This window comes from Thalassophryne amazonica, chromosome 10, assembly GCF_902500255.1.
Source record: "Thalassophryne amazonica chromosome 10, fThaAma1.1, whole genome shotgun sequence".
Taxonomy (NCBI): Eukaryota; Metazoa; Chordata; class Actinopteri; order Batrachoidiformes; family Batrachoididae; genus Thalassophryne; species Thalassophryne amazonica.
The window spans coordinates 77153398-77175889 of record NC_047112.1 but is presented as its reverse complement, the minus strand read 5'-3'; the positions used below and the strand labels follow the sequence as shown (position 1 = coordinate 77175889).

Genomic DNA, 22492 nt, shown 5'->3' with positions numbered 1-22492 from the left:
TTGTAAAGTGAACTTTGTGGCTGAAGGAGCTGCTTGGGCCCATGCTGTCATGCAATAGGAAATATGAGAGAATATCATCCCATGCATGTACAGCAGGACCGCCTGGTTTGGAATGAAGTGCCTGATAAGTCTAAAACAATTTATATTTCTTTGTATTGTTTTGGATATTTTCTTTATGTGTTCATCAAATTTTAGTTGCGAGTTAAGGACCAATCCTAGATATTTCATTTACTTGTTGTATTTCGCTGTTTTGGAAAACTATTTTAAAATTGTGTTCTAATTTTTGTTTTTTGATTGAAAAGCACATAGACACTGTTTTAGTGAGGTTAGGGACTAATTGATTTTTGAAAAGCCACTGACTAACCTCAGCCATACATGCAGATAAAACATCTGCAGCTTGCTCTGGTGTCTTTGCGGGTGCATAAAAAACTGCATCGTCTGCTTAAAGTTGGCAGCGAACACCTGGGCAAGATGGTGGAAGGTCATTTATAAAGAGACCAAAAAGCAGTGGTCCCAGTATGGAGCCCTGAGGTATTCCCATCGAGATGTTTATCAGGGAGGATTTATCCTGGGCCACTCTCACACAATGCTCCCTATCCTGCAGGAAAGAGGTGAACCACTGCATCGCCTCCGAGGAGATGTTAAATGTGGACATTTTGGCTAAAAGGAGGCTATGATTGACTGTTTCAAACGCCTTTTTAAGATCCCAGACCCATGCACAAACTGAAATTGACCTTTGTCACAATTCTTGCTGTTGTTAACCCCATAACTCCATAACATTCAGCCACAGATTGTCCAAACTATACCTTTTTGGAACCTTTATGATCACACAAATAATGTAGTGTAGTTTTCAATATGATTGGAGGATCGTTAAATTTTGACCCCTGTATAATTCTTCAATTTACCCCTACCTGGCTGCCTATTGAAAATTTAGGTGGCTAACATGCTTTTACAAAAGAGTAATATCTAAGGAGTATGTGTGCCAAATTTGGTGCTTGATTCGCCATTTGATAGATTCCTTTGCAAATTTTCTGTTATCTGCTTCACTAATTTAGGCAATGACAGTGCGTTTTTATGCTGAAAATTATTTTGGAAATGGCTAAAGATGGCAATTAGCGAAGTTTGAGTTCTGACCTTGACTTGACCTTTAAAATTGGATACCCCTCTCCAAAAGTTCTGCTTTAACCGAAAGTATATGTGTGCCAAATTTGGTGCTTTGGGCCAGAAGGTAACCATCATTGCCATAAGCCACCTCACTAAATCTAGCAGCAAGCAAGAGATAAAGTCTTATAAAGACGCCAATTAGCTCACACAGGAGGAAGGTAAGAGGTGCGCAGATGTGAGAAACCAAAACCAGATGCACCCAAGGTAACCATGGTGACAAATTCAAACAAAACAACAGGGGCCGTGGAGGACAGCAGTGGTAAACAAGAGACGTGTGGATGCATCAGGATTGGAGTGAAGCTGGTGAATGTATGGCATCAGTACAAATACTGGGCCTCATTCACAAACTATGCATGTGCACAAATCTGTGCTTAAAATTGCATATGCATGTTTCATGCAAAAATCTGGGATCATCAATGTATTCATACCTAAATTTGTTCATGCTCTGCAAGCAAATTTGACACTTCCACAGACCATGAGTACACACAAATGTTGAAGGTCCAGTTTGTCCTATAAAATATAAAAGCACTTCCTTTTAACTAAATGCACCCTAAATTAACACTCTTTTCATTTTTCGTTAAAGTAATTTGTTCATATTTAATTAGATTTATAGATTTGATACAATTTAATCCATGAATGCATTTACCAAATGTATTAAATAACCATGAACTTAACATCCTTTCATCCTAATCATTTTACTTACAGTTTGCTTAGTTTACACTGATGTGAGAATGTTCATGTTGCAATCTAACAGTTTTGGTTTTCATCCATCCATCCATCCATCCATCCATCCATCCATCCATCCATCCATCCATCCATCCATCCATCCATCCATCCATCCATCCATCCATCCATCCATCCATCCATCCATCCATCCATCCATCCATCCATCCATCCATCCATTTTCTTCCACTTCATCCGAGGTCGGGTTGCAGGGGCAGCAGCTCAAGCAAAGCCGTCCAGACCTCCCGATCCACACAAACCTCCCCCAGCTTTGATAATTGATCATTCACTCCCAGCAATTTCTATCACCATTAAATTGACATCAGTATTTTATTTTACATTATTAATTTGTCACAGATTAAAGGGCATGCAGGGTCTATACAATTATATTGTTTAACCTAATTAATTTTCTTTTCATTTCAATAAAATTATGTTCTGACTGAATTTCACTCATTAATTACAGAATAATTAATTAGTTTTGATTTGTATGAATAGGCTTACTTATTTATTTGATTTATTTGGCATTCAAGACAAACAGCACAATATGAACAAGAGCAATCAGAGATTTCTGACGTCCGCCAATCCGGATCCAGATCACCTCCAAAATTCGGTGGAGTCTTCCATGCCCTAATATCCATTGTCAGGAAAGATGACTTTAAGATTGCTTTCAGCTTGTTTTCATCTTGGAATATAATACATGCCATGGGATTAATATACATTCTGTTGGATTAAACTGGACAGTGTTTGGTACCTTACAGAAATAAGTGAGGTCATACTGGACTTTTCCATTACAAATGGGGAGGCCCACGGAATGAACTCGGTGGTGAAGACGATGGAATATGTCTAAGAATGATTCTAACATGACAAGTATGATCAAATGAAGTATTAATGTGATCAAATTAAGAGTTGATTAGAAAAAGTATTAGAAAAAGTATGTTACAAATAAGTGAAATGAATGATTATATGAGTTGTTTTTCATAAAGAGTGCAGAGTCAGAGAAGAAAGGGGAAGTGAAGAAAATGTCGCAAGCAGGGCAAGAAAAGCTGATGTTAAACAAATGATCAAATGATTAAGATGTTGATAAAATATGAAATGAATAATAAGGAATGGAAATGTTTGTATATGATCATATGAATTGTTTTTATGTGAAAGGAAGTTGTAATGAAATGATTGAATGTGATTAATGTGATTCTAAAGAAATGATTTAAAAGAATGAATTCTCAGAAAAGCTGAAGTGTTAACAGAAAAGAGGAACTTGAGCAATAAGTTACTGGTAAGGAGTTGCAGAAGTTTCCAGTAAATGGAAGGAGAAGGGAGGAGGTTTTGAGTCAACGGCGTCCCCATGGTAACCAAGATCATCTGAAGACAACAAGAGTCAAGCACATATATAAACTGTGAAACACCAGAAAACGGGGTTATTCTTCCAGGGAGAGGTGCTGTTGCCACTTCTCCCCTGCTACGAGGAAATCACAAGACTTGACCATCTTGTGAGCAGCAATTGGAATCGTGGAGTGAGAGGATTGGAGCCATAAAGATTGTTTGAGAGAGTTTTCAACTCCCACTCAGGCCGTCCAGTCATGGAGTAGCAGAACATTGGAGAATAATCACTGGCCTTAAGTCTGAGTGGGGAATGTTCAACGTTTTCTCTCTCAAGGAACATCACAGCATACCAGAATGGATTAGATCAACTTTTGGTTGATTGAAGAAGGAATAAACTCTTATGTGGATTAACTTCCTGAAGGATTACAACATTACACAAGGATCGTGGTCAGCTAACGATTAATAGCTGATGAAGAGGAAATCAAATTCATCGAGCTGGGGACCCCAACCTCAAAAACCTCCTTCCCTCACTCCTAGAAAAATTGTTAAGAAGTCAATCCAGTCCCAATCAAAGTAAGATCAGTCAGAATTATTGAATCAAAAACAAAAATCTCTGCCAATCATTATTCTAATTATACTTGAATTATTGTTGTGAAATTATCATCATATAACCTATTTTGATTATGTTGTCGGCACTTGCAAAACCTGCAATAAATTTGCAAGCATGCAGTTAAAGTGTTAAGGCTCGGACATTGGATTATTGATGCTTCTTAAGGTGTAAAAGTTAAAGTTTATTGGGTGTACAACATCAAAAAAGGCTCTAAAAGGTTAGTCTGGTTTTTTAATGAAAATAACACATCCTGGGGACTCACTGTACGAGTCACTAAATTCAAAATCTAGCAACATTCCAAGAGCCCTGATCCATAAGAGGAGAGCTGCCGTTAACGGGCGTGGCCGGTTCGTATCCTGGTTCCAGAGAAGGCTATTCGACCGGGGTGCGAGATCAGCGTCAGCGGGGTGGACGTCCGGATGGAGGCAGTGACCGGCTAGACGAATCTCCTCGCCACCAGCTTGAACAGCCTTTGTGCAGCCCTGCCGGGTAATACCCGTGGAGACACGAAGGTCGGACCCCAGAGATGGAGAGCTGGTTTAGTACACAAACACACTCATCGGAGGGTGAGCGTGTGCCGTGTATCTAAAAAAGCGGGATCTGACACGTGGCACCCAAACAGGGACCTGACGAAGTGTAGCCGGGTCCGAGGAAGAATCCTGGCCAAAGGAGAGTCTTTGCTATTGGGTAGGTGGAAAGCCCCTGAATGGATCACCAAAGGAGACAGTGTTGTGGAGAGTGTCGGCTGATGGCCTGTATAGGTCCAGTAATGGCTTGAAACATATCTGTCCTCCAGAGGTGTGAAAATTTGGAGGCGACCACCAGAAGGACGACGTAAAGACAACAGGAGTAAGTATCCCAGGGAGCTGGGATCAAGGACAAGAAGCAGACGTGTCACTGCTGGATCGTCTGGACTGGGACGAGAAGCAGACGGGGATAGCCTGCTGGATCGTCACGAAACGATGAGGAAGGGAAGCAGGCGAGGGAGCCTGCTGGATCGGATCGTCAAGAGAGCAGGTATGAGAGTATACTGTGCAAAATGGTGATCTACAAGAGAGAATAGGATCATCAACCCGTGAGGTTCCTGAGGGGAGAAGCAGGAAAAGGAGCAGCTGATTTGGAATTAACCTCTGGAATTAGCGCTTAATAGCCAAGTAGTCTGTCACTTATCCCTAACTCGAAGCGCTAAGAGAGGCTTTAAGGGGCAGACGACTCGAGACGACAAGGACCATAGCTGAAGTCAAGGAGACGACAGTGGTGGAATCGACAATCTCAGCAACCGAGAAAATAAAGAGAGAACAATCATTACGAAACAGTCAGGTTAGTATTAAGAATAAGCAGTGAAAAAATGGCTGAAGAAGAGTCAGGACCCGTAGCAAACCCTGAATCCGAACATGACGAGGGAAAAGAAGTAGATTTTCGGCCACACAGAGTGGTATTGTATGGACGAGGATATGATACTTGGGCAGAAACAGTTCAAAAACATGTCATAGATCAAAGTGTGGAAACTGATGAAGAATGTTTCAAAGAAGCTATGGCAGGAACTATACACACATTAGGGATATATTATCCAGGTAAGCATAAGGAGGGGCAGATCCTGGCCGTTTTGGGGAGCCCACCAGTCCCAAAGGACAAGATGGGGACCAGAGAGTGGCTTGAATGGTGGTGCAAATTTCTCGGAGAAGAGTGGAAAAGAGGACAAATCACCACCTTAATAAGTCCTGAGAAAAGTTATAGCTCCGTCGTAAAAATGACAGCTGGGTTGTTGGGAGGAGAGACGGTCCTGGTTGATGTTAAAGCAAAATCAGCGTCCGTATATGCTGAGTTTAAGTCCATGGCAGAACGGCTAAAAGGGTTAGGAAGAATGCTTAAGGAACAATATCCTATAATGGAAGATATGAGTGGAAGTCAGATCCTCAATAATGAAGACGAGGGCAAGATAGACTCCCAGGCTGAATCCGAACAAAGTGATGAGGAAAACAAGCCAGAAGGAAGTGGAGATGAATTGATATCCCCGGGAGGTCCTAATCCTGGGGGAAATGGTCAAGAATATAAAAGCCCGGACCAGCTCCACACAAGCTTTGACCCAGTGTGGCCAAATTTGCCCTTAGGAAGTGTGAGAGGAACAACCTCAACAGTTAAAAAACAGACAGAACGCCTGGTTGAGCAGGATAAAAGACGAAGAAGCCTTCAGGGAGTATCTGGACAGATATTCCATCAATCGCCGGAATGTGGGCCCAGAAGCTTGGGACAGCTTAAAGCTGAAGAATGTGTTGCCGGACCGAGTTACCATATTAAAGAGGAAGGGCGTTCGCAGGAGATCTTTAGAAAATCTAAAGCAAAAACCCACCATGTATACATTGAATCTGACTACATGGAGGACTTGAACCCTATGCCCGAAGGAACTAAAAAAATGGTGACCCAAGATGGAAGACGGGCATATCATTATTTTGGCAGTCCTTGGGATATAGATGGAGATAGTCTCATTGTCTTCACAAATCCCAGACTGAAAATTGCCAACCGAAAATTCCGAGCAAAGGTCAAGGAGCGGGCAGGCAGAGAATACCAAGAAGAGCTTAAGAGTATAAAAGGGAAAGGTCTGGACAGAAAATCGATGGTGATAACAAGTGCACCACAAATGAATTATCATGCACTCATACATGTGCCCTTTGAAAGCTACCCAGGGAGAGAAAATTCAATCGAATATATGTAGGAAATGCTGAAAACTCTGGGAACAGCTATTGATTTGGCCAAAGAACGCCAGCATCGACGGGTAGTGATATGTGTGGACGGATTACGATCTGGACATATGACATGGGAAGAGGCAGAAAAGGTTGCCATGCCAGCCGTGAACCTACACATGCGTACCCCAGGAGTATGGGGATCAATGAGAGAAATTGTGGTGGTCACTAGCAATGAGCAGGAGCAAGATTGAGTGAGAAGGGCACTTGAAGCTGTGAACCTAGGACCAAATAGAGCAGGTCCAAGGAAGGGTGCAGGTGGAGCAAGTGGAGTGGCAACTAGTCCCCCGCTAGTGATGCAGTCCATCCCCATGGTGACAAGTGATAAAAGATCAGTTCATGCTGTGGGAGTGCAGCAATTAAGGATTAAAACCCCACGACCAACCTTAAAACGAGTTACAAGTGGGCTCCAGACTATCATACACCCCACAAGCTCCCAATCTCGGATGAGAGAGCCTTTCCAGGCTCCTCCACCGGATAATGGAGAAGAGGATCCTATACTCATTCCTCTACCTGTCGGAAATACCGAAGCAACCGGGTTACCCCGAAAGTTAGAACAAAACGGGGACCCACAACCACAAGACCCACGTCCTTCCCATGAATCTGATATGGATGAGGACCAAGAAAGAGAGTCTGAAGAGGAGATCAATCCACAAGACTCGGAAGAGGATGAACCGCTATCTGTGGTAGGGGAAAGAGAAGTCTCACGCCCAGAACTACGAACTGGACGCTACAGAGGACGAAAGAAACAAGTCGGGGTGTATAATGTGCGTGTAGCCTCAGAGAGAATTGCAAGAGATGTCAGGGTCAACCCAGTGGAGACCCGAGATAAGTGACAAACCTATGCTCCAGAAGTTGGACAAACTAGGTATGACATCCCAGAAGAGTGGACTGAGCGACAAAATGAAAAAAAAAACTCTCGAGGTAACAGCTACTGTTGGAGAGTGGGCTAATATACTAATGTGGCCCTTCTATCCTACACTGACGGCCTGTAAAGAGTTAACAAATAACTTCAGAGTCGCCTATTTAGGCGTTGCCCATGATGTGATGTTGAGAAAATTAAAAACGGCAGCTTTACGCTGGTCACGGCAAGTGTTGAAAGAAACCAATGAAGAAAATCTGGATGATGAAGGAGAAACAATTCTACCATCGTCAGGATTACAAGCAAGCCTCCCAAATCAGAACTTTACTGCTGAATCTAGAGAGCAAAGTCTGCCAGCAATTCAAGCTGAAATTCAAGCAGACGGCAGGGAATTCCGTGAATTCAAGAAATTAAAGATGCTGGTGAGAGAGAAAGAACCAAATGAAGACCTAAAGGACTATTTGAAAGAAGTGTGGCCCCTTATTGACAGAGCTTCTAACAGCGAAGAGGGTAAATCTATGGGGCTGGCCCAAGTTACCAGTCAACCCATCAGTCGGGGTGAACCAGCACGAAACCATTATGCCAGGTTAGTGTTGGAAGATCCCAATGATGAAGATTCCCATATTGCTCAAGCTAAAGCTGGTCTAGATGTTGGGAAAGTGTAGTGACAAGGACCCACAACAGGGGACATAAATGAACGGACAATAGAGGGAGTTAAAGTAGAACACTTTACTGTTGTGAATGTCACAACCACACACAGCAGATTACAGAATGAATACAAGTCAATTAATGAAGGTGTCGTGTGGGCAGGCTCGACGATAGGAGATGCCCGTCTGGAGATGAACCGGAACCACACGATTTCCACCGCCACCGAACCCGAAGGATACTGGAGCCGCCAAGTCCCGAAGTCCCCAGGTGGCCACCGTCTCAGCGTGTCGGATCTGGTACTGCTGGCGGAGAACAAAGACAGTCAAGTGTGGGTGTGTGTACACCCCGTAACAATAATGGTGGGAATTCCACCTCCACCTTTAACACACACTCGTGCAGCGTCTGTTTAACCACTTATCTGACGAGACGAAGGACGAAACAGTCGCGACCCACGCCGGTCCTCTGGTTGACAGCTGCAACACAATAGCTCTTGAAATCACTGAATGCTGCAGAGAATATTACCTCTCACAGAAGTCGATAATCTCGGCGATGTGGTGGAGGTGTCATCCTGCTTTTTATCCCGGGTGAGATGCAGATGATCGGTGACAGCTGTCATAGTTGATGAGTGACAGCTGTCACCTCGGCTGTTCCTGTAGGCGGCAGCGCCCTCTCGTGCCTGAAGCCCGCACTTCAGGCAGGGCGCCCTCTGGTGGTGGGCCAGCAGTACCTCCTCTTCTGGCGGCCCACACAACACTAGACAAAGGTCAAACATTAGTTCAAGTTTGGCATGGGCTGAAACAGACGATTTGCCACAACGCTATGTTAGGGCACTGAGAGAAGTCACTAAGGGAAGAAGAGGGGAGATAACCTTTGTGAAAATGCCCATAGACGGCACTACAGTCCCACAAATGGACGCGGTGGTGAAGAGCTGGGATTTGGAGCAGCAGTTCTATGAGGAAAAGAGGAAGAAGGAGAGCACACCGAGATCAGGACAAAAACCGGTGGGAGTGGAGAAAAGAAATTCAGTGTCAAAACCATCACCTCCTCAGCCGCATCAAACACCACAGAGGAATAATCAAAGGCCTCCAGTTGGACAATGGAGCCCTCGGCCAAGAGGTCCACCACCTCCACCACCACAATCGCGACCTACACCTGCACCTCGTAGTGGTGGCTATCTCCCTAAAATTAACTCCAGAACAAAGGAAAGCCCTCCAGGAAGTCCGCCAAGCCTCAGCGGCGGCTGGAGGGCAGAAGAAGTAATGGCTTCGGAGGCGCGGGTCACGCTAGATCATGCCTACTGGGAGGGGGACAATATCTACACTGATGTGGATGGAGAACCGTACCTGGTGGACACGGGAGCAGAGGTGTCCATGACCCGCAGAAGCCTCGAGACCAAGGGATACCTACTGATCCAGTATGCAAATGCGGCAACGGAGAAAAGACCATTTGGAATATGGAAAGGGGTAATTTGGATAAAAGGCCCCTTTAATTTGATAACAGTCAAGGATTTGAGAGAATTGCATCGGCCCAAAAGACTTTGAACTCTAATAAGACGACGAGTGAAAAAATTACAAGCAAGAGTTGTACGAATGGATATGACTCCAATTGGAAAGAGTCCAGTAAGCTGGTACAAAGAAGTGGATGTAACAGCTGTCACAGAAGAAAAGATTGAAGAAAGTGATTTCTCTGAAGCAGGGAAAGAAAAATTGAGGGAAATTATCTCCGAAGCTAATGTAGCACAATTTAAAAATGATTGTGGAGATTTGGGGGCTAAATACATTCATGTCATCGAAGGAGGAGTACATCCACCGGTGCGATAATATCCCTTGAACCCTGGAGCGGTTGAGGAAATGGATAAAATAGTGAAAGAATTGGAAGCTTTGGGGATCATTCGAGTGGAATTGAATCCGATCACTAACAGCCCCATCCAAGCAGTTAAGAAGCCAGAGTCGGCAGGAGGAGGCTGGAGACCAGTAATCAACTTCAAGGCTCTCAATCGACGAACAATAGCCAATAGAGCGAGCTTGATAAATCCCCAAGGAGCACTGAAAACGCTCCAAATTAAGAAATACAAATCATGCATTGATCTGGCAAATGGATTCTTTTCCCTGCGATTACCAAAACAGTCACAAGGGAAAACAGCATTCACACATAAAGGGAAAAGTTATGTGTGGCAACGACTCCTGCAGGGATACAGAAATTCACCAAATGTGTTCCAAGCAGCAGTAATGGAAATATTAAAAGATCTGGGAGTAACAGTCTACATCGATGATGTGTTTATCGCAGATGATGATGAAAATGAACACCTAATGCGGCTGCAAAAGGTGATACAGAAGCTCACAGAAGCTGGATTAAAACTCAACCTGAAGAAATGTCAGTTTGGACAATTCAAGGTTAACTATTTGGGATTCCAGGTATCATTAGACCTGGGACTTTCAGAAGTATACCGAGAAAAATTGAGTCAGATTAAACCACCACAATCTGAGAATGACCTACAGAAAATATTGGGATTGTGTAACTATGTGAGAGATCACGTTCCACACTATCAGAGATACGCAAAGCCCCTTTATGCTCGTCTCAAGAAGAAACCTAATGGACAAGAGCAAAAGCAATGGGTTTGGACAGCTACAGATCAGGATTGCTTGGAAAAGCTAAAGAAAGCCATTCAAGACGCAGTTAGGCTGGAGCCGTGTAGTCTAACTACTCGTCTGTTAGCCGAAATAAGCTGTGAAGAAGAGGATTCGGTGGTAAAAGTGAGCAACGAAGGAGGGGGTATGGTAACATTGTGGAGCTATACTCTGTCTTCAATTGAGAGAAAATATCCACCGGAAGAAAAAGAACTGGCAGTCCTGGCTAGATATTGGAGTGCATTAAAAGAACTTGCACAAGGACAGGGAATAAAAGTTATCACTCAAAGCCAAGTCCACCAGTTCCTAAGGAAAGGAACTATTGAGAGTACTAAAGCCACAAATGCCAGATGGGGAAGGTGGGAGGACATCCTGCTAAACCCTGAGCTGGAAATTGGGCCAAAACAGTTGGCGACAAAAAAGTTGCCGAAGGAGAGGCAACTCCCTATGGAGCCATACGACTGGACTATGTACACTGATGGATCAAAGAAGGGTACAGACAATATAGCTTATTGGGGCTATATTCTGAAGTATCAAGATAAGGAGAAATATCATCAAAAAGGTCAAACGCCAGGGAGTGCCTAAGCCGGAGAAGTTACAGCAATACTGGAAGGACTCTTGGAGTTAAACAAGAGGAGAATAAAAGGGCTAAAGTGGTTACAGACAGTCATTACTGTGCACAAGCCCTGAAAGAGGACTTATCCATTTGGGAAGAAAATGGATTCGAGGGAGCTAAGGGGAAACCTGTAGCTCATATGGATTTGTGGAGGAAAATAGCCGAGTTGAGGCTAACAATGGACTTAGATGTGGTACATCAGAAGGCCCATGTAAAAGAAGGAGCACATTGGAGCGGGAACGAAGAAGTGGACCGCTATGTGCAGCTGAGAAAAGTCGTCGTTGTCGGGATCGAGAAGTGGGAACAGACACCCAAGGGAAGGGTAGTTCCAAAGGAGTCCGTGAAAGAAGTGGTGCTGGCCGTACATGAAGCGCTTGGCCATGCAGGCACCATTCCCACATGGAAGGAGCTGGAGAAACTGCAACTTTGGATTCCGAGAAACCAAGTCTGCCGAGTTCTCAAAGACTGTGAAGTATGTGGTCGATACAATGCAGGACGACGAGGACAAAGGGTAGATGGTTTCACCATAAAGAGTACTGTTCCATGGGGATCAGTATGCATGGATGTTGCTGGGCCCATGGGGGTGACCGGTAAGAAAGGAGAAAAGTATCTGTTGGTGCTTGTGGACTCTATGTCGGGCTATGTGACTGTTAAGCCTGTGAGAAAAGCCAACGGCAGCAGTGTGATCAGCATGTTGGATCAAGTGTGTTCAAATCTGGGGATACCTAGGGAGCTGAGAACGGACAATGGGACACATTTCCATAATGCTCAGGTCGACCAGTGGTGCCAGAAAAATGGAGTAATGAGAATTTACTCGCCCCCATACACCCCACAAGCAAATGGAGTTGTGGAAAGGGCTATTGGACTGGTGAAAAACTGGATTGGAAAAAATGCTAACACGAAGGAATGGAGTACTAAGGCCCTGGAAATTGGACAGGCCCTGAATGACCGCCATCGTGCCGGCAGGCCCACCCCTTCGCAAGAGCTGAACCAACGCCCATTTTCGACACCGGAAGTGGGGCGGAGTCAGACTAAAAGGGACAGAGAACCACAACCAAAGATCCCATTTAAGGTTGGACAGAAGGTGTGGGTGAGAGCTCGAGATCACCCAACCAACACTGCTGTTAAACCTAAGTATGAGACCACAGATACAGTAGTGAAGATACTAGACAGTAACACAGTAGAGTTGAAGAGGAAGGGAATCCAAGGAGTGGAGCAGCTGAAGCCAACTCCTAACTAGACAAAACCAGGAGCTAAACATGGCCAAAAACACCCAAGATCTTCCACCCTTCGTCAGAATGGCCACTGTCAATGGGGTGGTTGCCTTAAGAAGAACAAGAGATGGCCTCTGGGCAGGCAGAGCCCTGAGGATACTATATCATGCAAAGAAAGGATTTTTATCTAATGAAAAGGAGTTATTACAATGGAAAAAAGTTGAGAATCACTGTGTGATTTGCCGCGAAGGAGTACCGCTGACGGTCCAATGGTCGGGACCTGGGGTTAGAAAACCCCCAATTCCAAATGGGGCAAAAAATGAATTCAAGCAATTACTTCACAAGCCGGTGAAGGTTTTGGATGCACTTGTATGTGGGTTATGCCGACTAACCCACTTGCCAAGAATGGTCTTTCACACCCAGTGGGACATACGTGGAGACAATGTGGATATGCAGGTGTGTTCATGCTATTGGAATGGATGTGAGATCGAGTATTGCCTGGTGTGTAAATCAAGAACTCATATGGGAAGACTACTGCATGTGGCAAAAGCAGACAGATGGCAAGTGAGAAGGTTCTTGGACCCCCTGAGGACCTTTCACACCGATGAAGCCTGCTGGGCTAATCCTGCAGCAACAACTGCGCTTGATCAAGCTGAGGGGAATCAAGGCAGCGGTGACGTGAGTCCAACGGCCCCAAGTGTCTATTTGATGTTGGACACAACTAGAGCAGGAGGAAGTGACCAAGCTGCAGGAGGTGGTGAGCAAAAACCGTCTTTGTTGCATGAAGCTACACATCAAAGTTGGTCCCATGGTCCAGAGTATGGGCAAACTTATGACCCTCCAATAGACGCAGTGCAAATTCCACTGGTGTTCAGAGTGTATAGAGATCCGGAGCAACACGGATATACAGACATGATGGGAGGACTGACAGATGATCAACAGCAAAAAGCCCAAGAAGAAGGATGGATCGGCCCTTGGGAATTGACAACTTGGGCAAAATTGATAGAAGTTCTAAAAAACCCAGAAGTTCTATTGGAAGATGCAGAAGAGGTGCCACAAGAAAAAGGGGGCAGAGAAACCCTCATGTATTATTTTACCACTGGATTAGATGCCTGGGGAAATAAAGCAGCAAAACCGAAAAAGAAGTCAGCCAAGTACCACGTGACACCCGAAGAATGGGTGAGAAAGAGGAGGATACAATCTATGGGGGGAGTGGCTAGCAGAGCAGACACTCCTAGTAGGCCGGACCAAACAATTAAGGTGCGGCTCACAGTGCTGATGGTGTTGGTTCCCTATGTGGGGGTTTACTCTGTCGGAGCACATGTTGACCTCCTGGAGGAACAGCAGCAGTCGTTACACCAACCGACTCAAGGTGAAGAAAAATCAGGAAAGCCACGGAGTCGCTGGATGTTTCCCTCCATTTTCCGCGGGACAAGGAAGAAGTAAAAAGAAGCGGCTGTTTGTAAAATGTCGCAAGGACCAGATGTAAATAGAGTACCCATTATTAATAATCGAGGAAGACTTGGACCCTACATACAAGGTGTCCCCGGTGCTGAGAAACTATACTTAAATTGGCCAGAAAAAGATTTTGAGGAAGAAGACTGGGAACTAGCATCTAAAGGATATTATGTCTCAAATTATGAATATAAAAGAGATGCTGAATTAACAGAGACAATAGGACAAAAATTACTCGCTGAACGAGTGCTGAGCGATGCAAGTCTGTGGCATTGGTACATGAAAGGACGCCGAAGAATGCCCCAATCGGTTCCAAGATGTCCAGATACCTACCCTTGGATATTAAATGTGATTTACCTACAACTCAAAGACCTAAGATTCACATTGAGATGGGGGATCAATTATGTTGAGCCACTCCAAGGAATCTATGTTGAAATATACTTTAACCAGTGCTTGATCTGGACGACAAGCCCCAACATGCGACGTCAGTTGAACAAACGACTGCAAGATCCAAGATATCCCGTATTAGATAACCAGACATTAAATTTGAGAGTTATTGATCAACCCCTGGCCTGTATGACCTGCCTACCCCCAACCATACCACCAATTTTTGAAAATCAAAACTTCTGCTACCTGTACAAAAGAGGAGTCTGGAACTGTAGTCAGGCAAGGAAGATTCAGCTTCAAATTGAGCCTAAGGATCAAGAAGACAAGCCTATAGTTCCCCTTTATCTAGCCCTATCACAAACCAGGTATTCCGGATACCGGTTTTGGCAGCATTGGCAAGATCTATGGGACTATGTACCCCTACATCAGGTACAGAGGATCCCTGAGGGACCCCTCCCTAAACCTGACAGAATGATTGTTACGATGTGGAAGTGGGCGTGGAAAGGAATGGATTCAGAACTTAAGCACCCATCTCCCATCTACACTCATCTCTCTAAGAGACAACAACTGTTCCCTATGGTGGTGCATCTTGGCAGAAAGAGAAGGAGACCGATGGCGGAGTGATAACTCACGCTGAATCATGCTGCGGACCTTCAAATTGGATGAAAATAATGTAAATAGTCTACGAACCGGGCCTGGAGGACTTACACCATACTTGGAATTACCCTACAAGAAAATATGTTTAAGATGGCCACAAAAGGATTACAAAGAAAAAGGATGGTTGCTTGGAACAGGAGGATACTTTGTAGATAATGACTCATATAAAAGAGCTGCTGATCTTGCAGAGCCTGGAATATACACTCCTCTGGATGCTATCGTGAACAAAGTTGGACAACACTGGAATTGCCCTGGGGTCGGATGGAAGTTTTACCCAATTCCCCGATGTCCAGACTTATACCCCTGCATCTTGAACGTAGTGTATGTACAGAAAAGGGGCTACAGATTTAAAATAAGGTGGGGACCTAATTATGTTGATCCATTACAGGGAATGTATGTGGATATTTGGCTCGGATCTTTCCAGATCTGGACCAGTAGTCCCTATATGTTTAAAAGACTTCAACTACAAGAGGCACGTTCAACTTTTTATTTGATTGAGAACCAAACTTTGCCAATATGTACGACAGTACAGTACCTTGACATCGAAAAAGGCGGAAGTGTTCCGCCTATTAGAAGTGGATGGCGAACCAGAGTACTAGTGGGGCTCTGGCAACCCCCAAAGGCTATACTGGTATGACTTGGCATAAAGTCGGGAAGAGGATTATTTCAGAGATCGACTCCTCTGTACTCTGTGATGGCGCAGTATGTCTACAGTGGGGCGGCATATTGGGACGCCTATGAGGATATCTTGCACCTACGTAGAGAATTGAATCCTGCATCTTCACAGTGTTTCTACACACCCCAGGGACCACCACCTGAAATGAAGGAGGTGACAGTTGTCACTTGGAAATGGGCGTGGCGAGGACTAGATATTAGACTCCCATGGCCATCTCCCTTGTTAATCACCCTTCTTCAGCAACGAGCATCAAGTGTCTCTGTTGGGAGCACGAGACAAACAACAGCACCTAAGATCATCTATCTCCGAGATGGAAGAACCACGGGAAGACAGCGTGATCACCACGCAACCTCAAAGAATCAATGAAAGACCAAGAGAAGGAGAGTTTGGCATAGAAATGCCACAACTGCAACAACCCCAAAAGATGGAGCCGCTGCCACCAGTACCAAGTGAATTCTACTACGAAAATGTTGGAATAAAGCAGCAGCAACAAAGCCAGCCGTGGAAGAAAAAGTGCCTCCAATGTTGGAGTTGGATGGTCAGAATTACAGCATTATTAGTCGGCATTGCTGTACTTCTAGCTATCCTGTACCACTATGGTAGTATGCCCTGGACCTTAACCCATATCAGGGTCCAGGACGCAACAACTAAAACTTTCCAACAGACATGTTGGGGAGTTGAATCAAGAAACATCTACATGATATGGGACCAGAATTCTACAGAGAAATGGGCAAAGATGAAGAACCTAAGCCAGCAGATGCTAAAGACTAAGTGGCTGCAATACTTGAACGACAGTGGGGAATTTCCAACCGTCACCACCAATCACAACCTGACCACCAGAGCAGACATCCTTCAAAACCTACAAGTGAGGGATCAAGAGATTATCGTGGCAACCATCTTACGGTTAAAACAAAAAGAGCGAAGCGAAGTAGGCTGCACTTGGATAAGACCTGAACCTGGCGAGCCAGCCTGGTATTGCTCATGGGGATGCAGAGTACTGCTGGGCTATCGAGCAGGATATTGAGAGAAAGAAGCTGTTTTTCCAGCATCACCAAGACATGATGTTTGCAGAATGATAATGCCTACCTGGAAACATTGGGGTAACTATAACCTCACCTGTGACAACACCCGCAGCAGAGTGCCGAAAGTGGATACTACATCTACAATAGTCCCTCCGTTGAACAACGCTACCGACATGGGAACAGGAATACCATATTCCAAACCAACCGCCATCTCACCAGCAGCATTGGTGGGATCCACAAATATTATCACCAACACAGGGGAAAACCAAACCACTCCCTACATCGCCAACACAAGATACCCAGCAAGTATTAGAACCAAAAGTTAAAAGTATCGATAACGTGGCTAAAAATAGATGGAAGAAGATTATTGTGTAAAAGAAAAAGTAGCAAAATTAGATAGATGTTATTGGAATCGACCTATTGGATGTAAATTTCAAAACTACATGGTGCTTGCACCAGTCATCGATTTGATAAATAGGATTACTTGGAAACAAAAACAGGAGGCAAAACATGATGAATGGCTTAACGACACCTTTCCGTGGGTCTGGCGCATTCCACTGATACATTTTGAGGGGAATTTTCCAAGGGGATACACGTGGACTGGGCATAGTTTGCGGGGTCCATATAAAGCAAAATTCTATGTGCAAAAACTACCAAAGCCTGATGAGCTAAGGTCAGTACCTCAGGAAGATTTTAGCAAAATTGATCGATGCGTGGCGAATAAAATCTATGAAAGCTTACATGAGACAGAATACATAATAATTTGGCTGAAGGTTCTGGTAAATCCCCCCGATGTCCCATAGACCAAATTAAGACAGGGAATTGGATAATATGGCAGTACACATCAATTACAATTTGGATGGTGATAGATATGACAGCAATCTTTTACGCCCCGGCAGTGATAGCTGACATTGTGTGCGAAGCTGTGATGGCCTTGACCCTATTGGCGTACATAGCTACATTAACTGGAGCCGTACAACGCAAGAAACCCTGGCTCTACAAACTTGGACTTATCATAATTTGGGCCTTAGGATGGGGAATATTATCAGCTTTATACTGGCTGTCCATGGTTAGTCAGCTACTCCTGCTGTTATGGTTTACGACCTATGATGCTTGCTTCCCGCATACAGCTCCTTCAGCTACAGCGGGAATGGTAACGTCATCACAGTCCCACTCTCCTACAGTGATCATGAGGCAGCTCTGGCGTACATCTGAATAATCCCGACGAACACTTTTGCTTGCTTGCAATATAATAGTTAAAAGACTAATGTTTCCTCTTACACTATAGGGGGATATAAGATGTATTCATTGTCAAGCCACCCTGGAACAAGCGCTCTACTTCTGGGAGATAACACCGACTCTGTGGTGCCCGACGTGTTATCGCAACAACTTCGCTGTTCAAGTGGCACGAGGAATAATGGGACGGAAGGATACATCTTTTCTGCCCCAGCTACCAACAGATGCATACTTAAAAATTGAGATTGAGGCAGACATGAACTGGCATTCTCTCTTGAGTGATCAAATACAATCTGACACTATAGTGTCTCCAGAAGGATATATGTATTGCCCCGTGTTTACCAAAATGTGGATGTATCCTACGGGAATAAGATTCTCCACAGCTCATCTTGCCGATGGCCGGATCGTGGCCATTGGTCCTTCATTACCACCAGTTCCACGTTCATCTCCACAGCGCACTGCGGAGGTTGGGGTGCAAACGAGGATATGAACTGGTGTTTGGAGGCCCTCACGCAGGTGTTCCTGGATGAACACCTTCAACAGCCTGAGCCTGAGGATATTCACGCTGAAGCTTCACCTCAAACGAAGGATACATCACCACGGCCATCTACACCAGTTACACCGTGTTATACACCCGTCACCCCCACTTCACCATGCGCACCATCGTTCCCTGACGGATTATCATCTCAGGAATATGAGGCAACTCTGTCTCCATTGGGATTACCTTCACAATCACCGCTACTGGAAGAGCAGTCTTCTGACGGCGACAGCAATCTACAGATGGGCGGAGAGGAGTACGTGGTGCTGGATGAGTGTCGTTCAACTCCAGCTCCTCTTGTTCTGTCTCCGATGGTGGATGAAAAAGAAATGCTCACCCTTCACCCTGTCGACGACGACAAGGATGTTTTTATGGAGGTATAGAGAGATCGGCAGAGCTTCAAGTCATGGAGGGGGTGTCAGGAAAGATGACTTTAAGCTTGCTTTCAGCTTGTTTTCATCTTGGAATATAATATGTGCCATGGGATTAATATACATGCTGTTGGATTAAACTGGACAGTGTTTGGTACCTTACAGAAGTAAGTGAGGTCATACCGGACTTTTCCATTACAAATGGGGAGGTCCACGGAATGAACTCGGTGGTGAAGACGATGGAATATGTCTAAGAATGATTCTAACATGACAAGTATGATCAAATGAAGTATTAATGTGATAAAATTAAGAGTTGATTAGAAAAAGTATTAGAAAAAGTATGTTACAAATAAGTGAAATGAATGATTATATGAGTTGTTTTTCATAAAGAGTGCAGAGTCAGAGAAGAAAGGGGAAGTGAATAAAATGTCGCAAGCAGGGCAAGAAAAACTGATGTTAAACAACTGATCAAATGATTAAGATGTTGATAAAATATGAAATGAATAATAAGGAATGGAAATGTTTGTATATGATCATATGAATTGTTTTTATGTGAAAGGAAGTTGTAATGAAATGATTGAATGTGATTAATGTGATTCTAAAAAAATGATTTAAAATAATGAATTCTCAGAAAAGCTGAAGTGTTAACAGAAAAGAGGAACTTGAGCAATAAGTTACTGGTAAGGAGCTGCAGAAGTTTCCAGTAAATGGAAGGAGAAGGGAGGAGGTTTTGAGTCAACGGCGTCCCCATGGTAACCAAGATTGTCTGAAGACAACAAGAGTCAAGCACATATATAAACTGTGAAACACCAGAAAACGGGGTTATTCTTCCAGGGAGAGGTGCTGTTGCCACTTCTCCCCTGCTACGAGGAAATCACAAGACTTGACCATCTTGTGAGCAGCAATTGGAATCGTGGAGTGAGAGGATTGGAGCCATAAAGATCGTTTGAGAGAGTTTTCAACTCCCACTCAGGCCGTCCAGTCACGGAGTAGCAGAACATTGGAGAATAATCACTGGCCTTAAGTCTGAGTGGGGAATGTTCAATGCTTTCTCTCTCAAGGAACATCACAGCATACCAGAATGGATTAGATCAACTTTTGGTTGATTGAAGAAGGAATAAACTCTTATGTGGATTAACTTCCTGAAGGATTACAACATTACACAAGGATCGTGGTCAGCTAACGATTAATAGCTGATGAAGAGGAAATCAAATTCATCGAGCTGGGGACCCCAACCTCAAAAACCTCCTTCCCTCACTCCTAGAAAAATTGTTAAGAAGTCAATCCAGTCCCAGTCAAAGTAAGATCAGTCAGAATTATTGAATCAAAAACAAAAATCTCTGCCAATCATTATTCTAATTATACTTGAATTATTGTTGTGAAATTATCATCATATAACCTATTTTGATTATGTTGTCGGCACTTGCAAAACCTGCAATAAATTTGCAAGCATGCAGTTAAAGTGTTAAGGCTCGGACATTGGATTATTGATGCTTCTTAAGGTGTAAAAGTTAAAGTTTATTGGGTGTACAACATCAAAAAAGGCTCTAAAAGGTTAGTCTGGTTTTTTAATGAAAATAACACATCCTGGGGACTCACTGTACGAGTCACTAAATTCAAAATCTAGCAACATTCCAAGAGCCCTGATCCATAAGAGGAGAGCTGCCGTTAACGGGCGTGGCCGGTTCGTATCCTGGTTCCAGAGAAGGCTATTCGACCGGGGTGCGAGATCAGTGTCAGCGGGGTGGACGTCCGGATGGAGGCAGTGAGCGGCTAGACGAATCTCCTCGCCACCATGCTTGAACAGCCTTTGTGCAGCCCTGCCGGGTAATACCCATGGAGACACGAAGGTCGGACCCCAGAGATGGAGAGCTGGTTTAGTACACAAACACACTCATCGGAGGGTGAGCGTGTGCCGTGTATCTAAAAAAGCGGGATCTGACACCATCTGTGGTGCAAATTTGGTGGGAATCTGTGAAGTAGTTTGACATAATCCTTCAAAGCCTATATAAAGTGAAACTTCATCCAGAATCTGGATCTGGATGCAGATCACCTCCAAAATTTAATGGCTTCTTCCATGGCCTAATATGAATCTGTGGTGCAAATTTGGTGAGAATCCATGAAGTAGTTTTGATGTAATCCACCTAAAAGTAATCCTTCAAAGCCTATATAATGTGAAACTTGATTCAGAATCAGGATCTGGATCTGGATCACTTCCAAAATTTAATGGGTTCTTCCATGGCCTAATTTGAATCTGTGGTGAAAATTTGCTGATGACACAGTCCCCCTGTCTCTGCTCTTCCGTAACACTCAGCAGCACGGCTGAGTGATTATAACTTTTTCATCCAAACAGAGACAGCTGGCTGAGGCTGCCACCACCACCATCCATCAGGAGCCGGTGGAGATAGTAGAGGAATATAAATACCTCGGGACATTCTTTGACAACTCATTGAAGTTCTTCCCTAACTCGGATGAATTGTTCAAGAAATGTCACCAGAGACAGGACCTTATTCGAAATCTGAAATCATTCAATGTTAACAAGGTCATTCTCACTACATTTTATTATGCATTCATTGAAAATGTAATCACCTTCTCTTTCACTTGCTGGTTCCACTCCATCACCCTGCAAAATAGAAATCGTCTGATGTATGTGGCCAAAGTTTGCTGTAAAATCATTGGGCAACCTGTTCAGTCTCTCACCTCCTTGACTGACTGTAAAAACTGCTCGCAAAATGTTACATGACTCCACCCATGTGCTTTCTTTGTAGTTTGAGTGGCTCCCTTCAGGATGCAGACTTTGTTGTCCAGCCTGTCGTACTCAGAGGAGAAAGACAACCTTTATCCCCAGGGCTGTCCAGCTCCTTAATGCTGAACTTTAACCCCTCATGGCTCGAAACTGATGTTTGAGGCACATTTTAATAGCACTTTATTTAAAAGCACTATATCATCCAGCACTTAGAACCTTTTTAGCTGTTGAAAGTGGTTGCATGGTCTGTGTATTGTTGAATGGTTGTGTATTGTGTGTGTTATGTGGGCCGCTGAAGAGGAGGTACTGCTGGCCCACTACCACCAGAGGGCGCCCTGCTTGGAGTGCGGGCTCCAAGCACGAGAGGGCGCCAGACCCAGAGGAAGTGACAGCTGTCACTCATCACACCAGCTGTCACTCATCTACACCACTACTTAAGCCGGACTGCAACTCCACCTCCCCGCCGAGAAATCGACTACCATTACAAAGGTAATTTCTCTGCTGACAGACACTTTGTGTGTTTAACCTGAACTTCTGTTACAGCCGTTTTTCCTGGAGTGTTTCCTTGTCTGAGGGATTGGCGTTTGGTGTGACAGCGACGGCTTCGCCTCACATCCCAACCCAGATAAGTGGTTGAACCAGGAGCTGTACGAGTGTGTGATTGGAGGTGGAGGTGCTCCCTCCTAACTGTGTATGGACTGTGAATTACTGAGTGTGCGGACTCATACTCATACATCTTATCTCTGCTTTCTGCCAGCAGTACCAGGGTCGACAGCCGAAGACAGAGGCCACCTGGGGACTCGGGACTTGGCGGCTCCAGTGTTCTTCAGGCCGTTGGTGGTGGAAGCCGTGTGGGACGCGGCTTCTCTCTCGTCAGGG

At 44.4% G+C, this 22492-nt stretch overlaps 1 long non-coding RNA gene across 1 annotated transcript in view; it reads right to left on the bottom strand.

Moving 5' to 3' along the window:
• LOC117519032 overlaps nucleotides 1-21806 on the bottom strand; it is a 22403-nt gene extending 597 nt beyond the window's left edge. Inside the window, exons 1-2 of the long non-coding RNA XR_004563142.1 lie at nucleotides 21793-21806; nucleotides 20758-20760 (exon numbers count right to left, since the gene is read on the bottom strand). This is a non-coding gene — a long non-coding RNA (uncharacterized LOC117519032). The remainder of the gene's footprint in view (nucleotides 1-20757; nucleotides 20761-21792) is intronic.
• Between the last annotated feature and the right edge of the window lie 686 nt (nucleotides 21807-22492).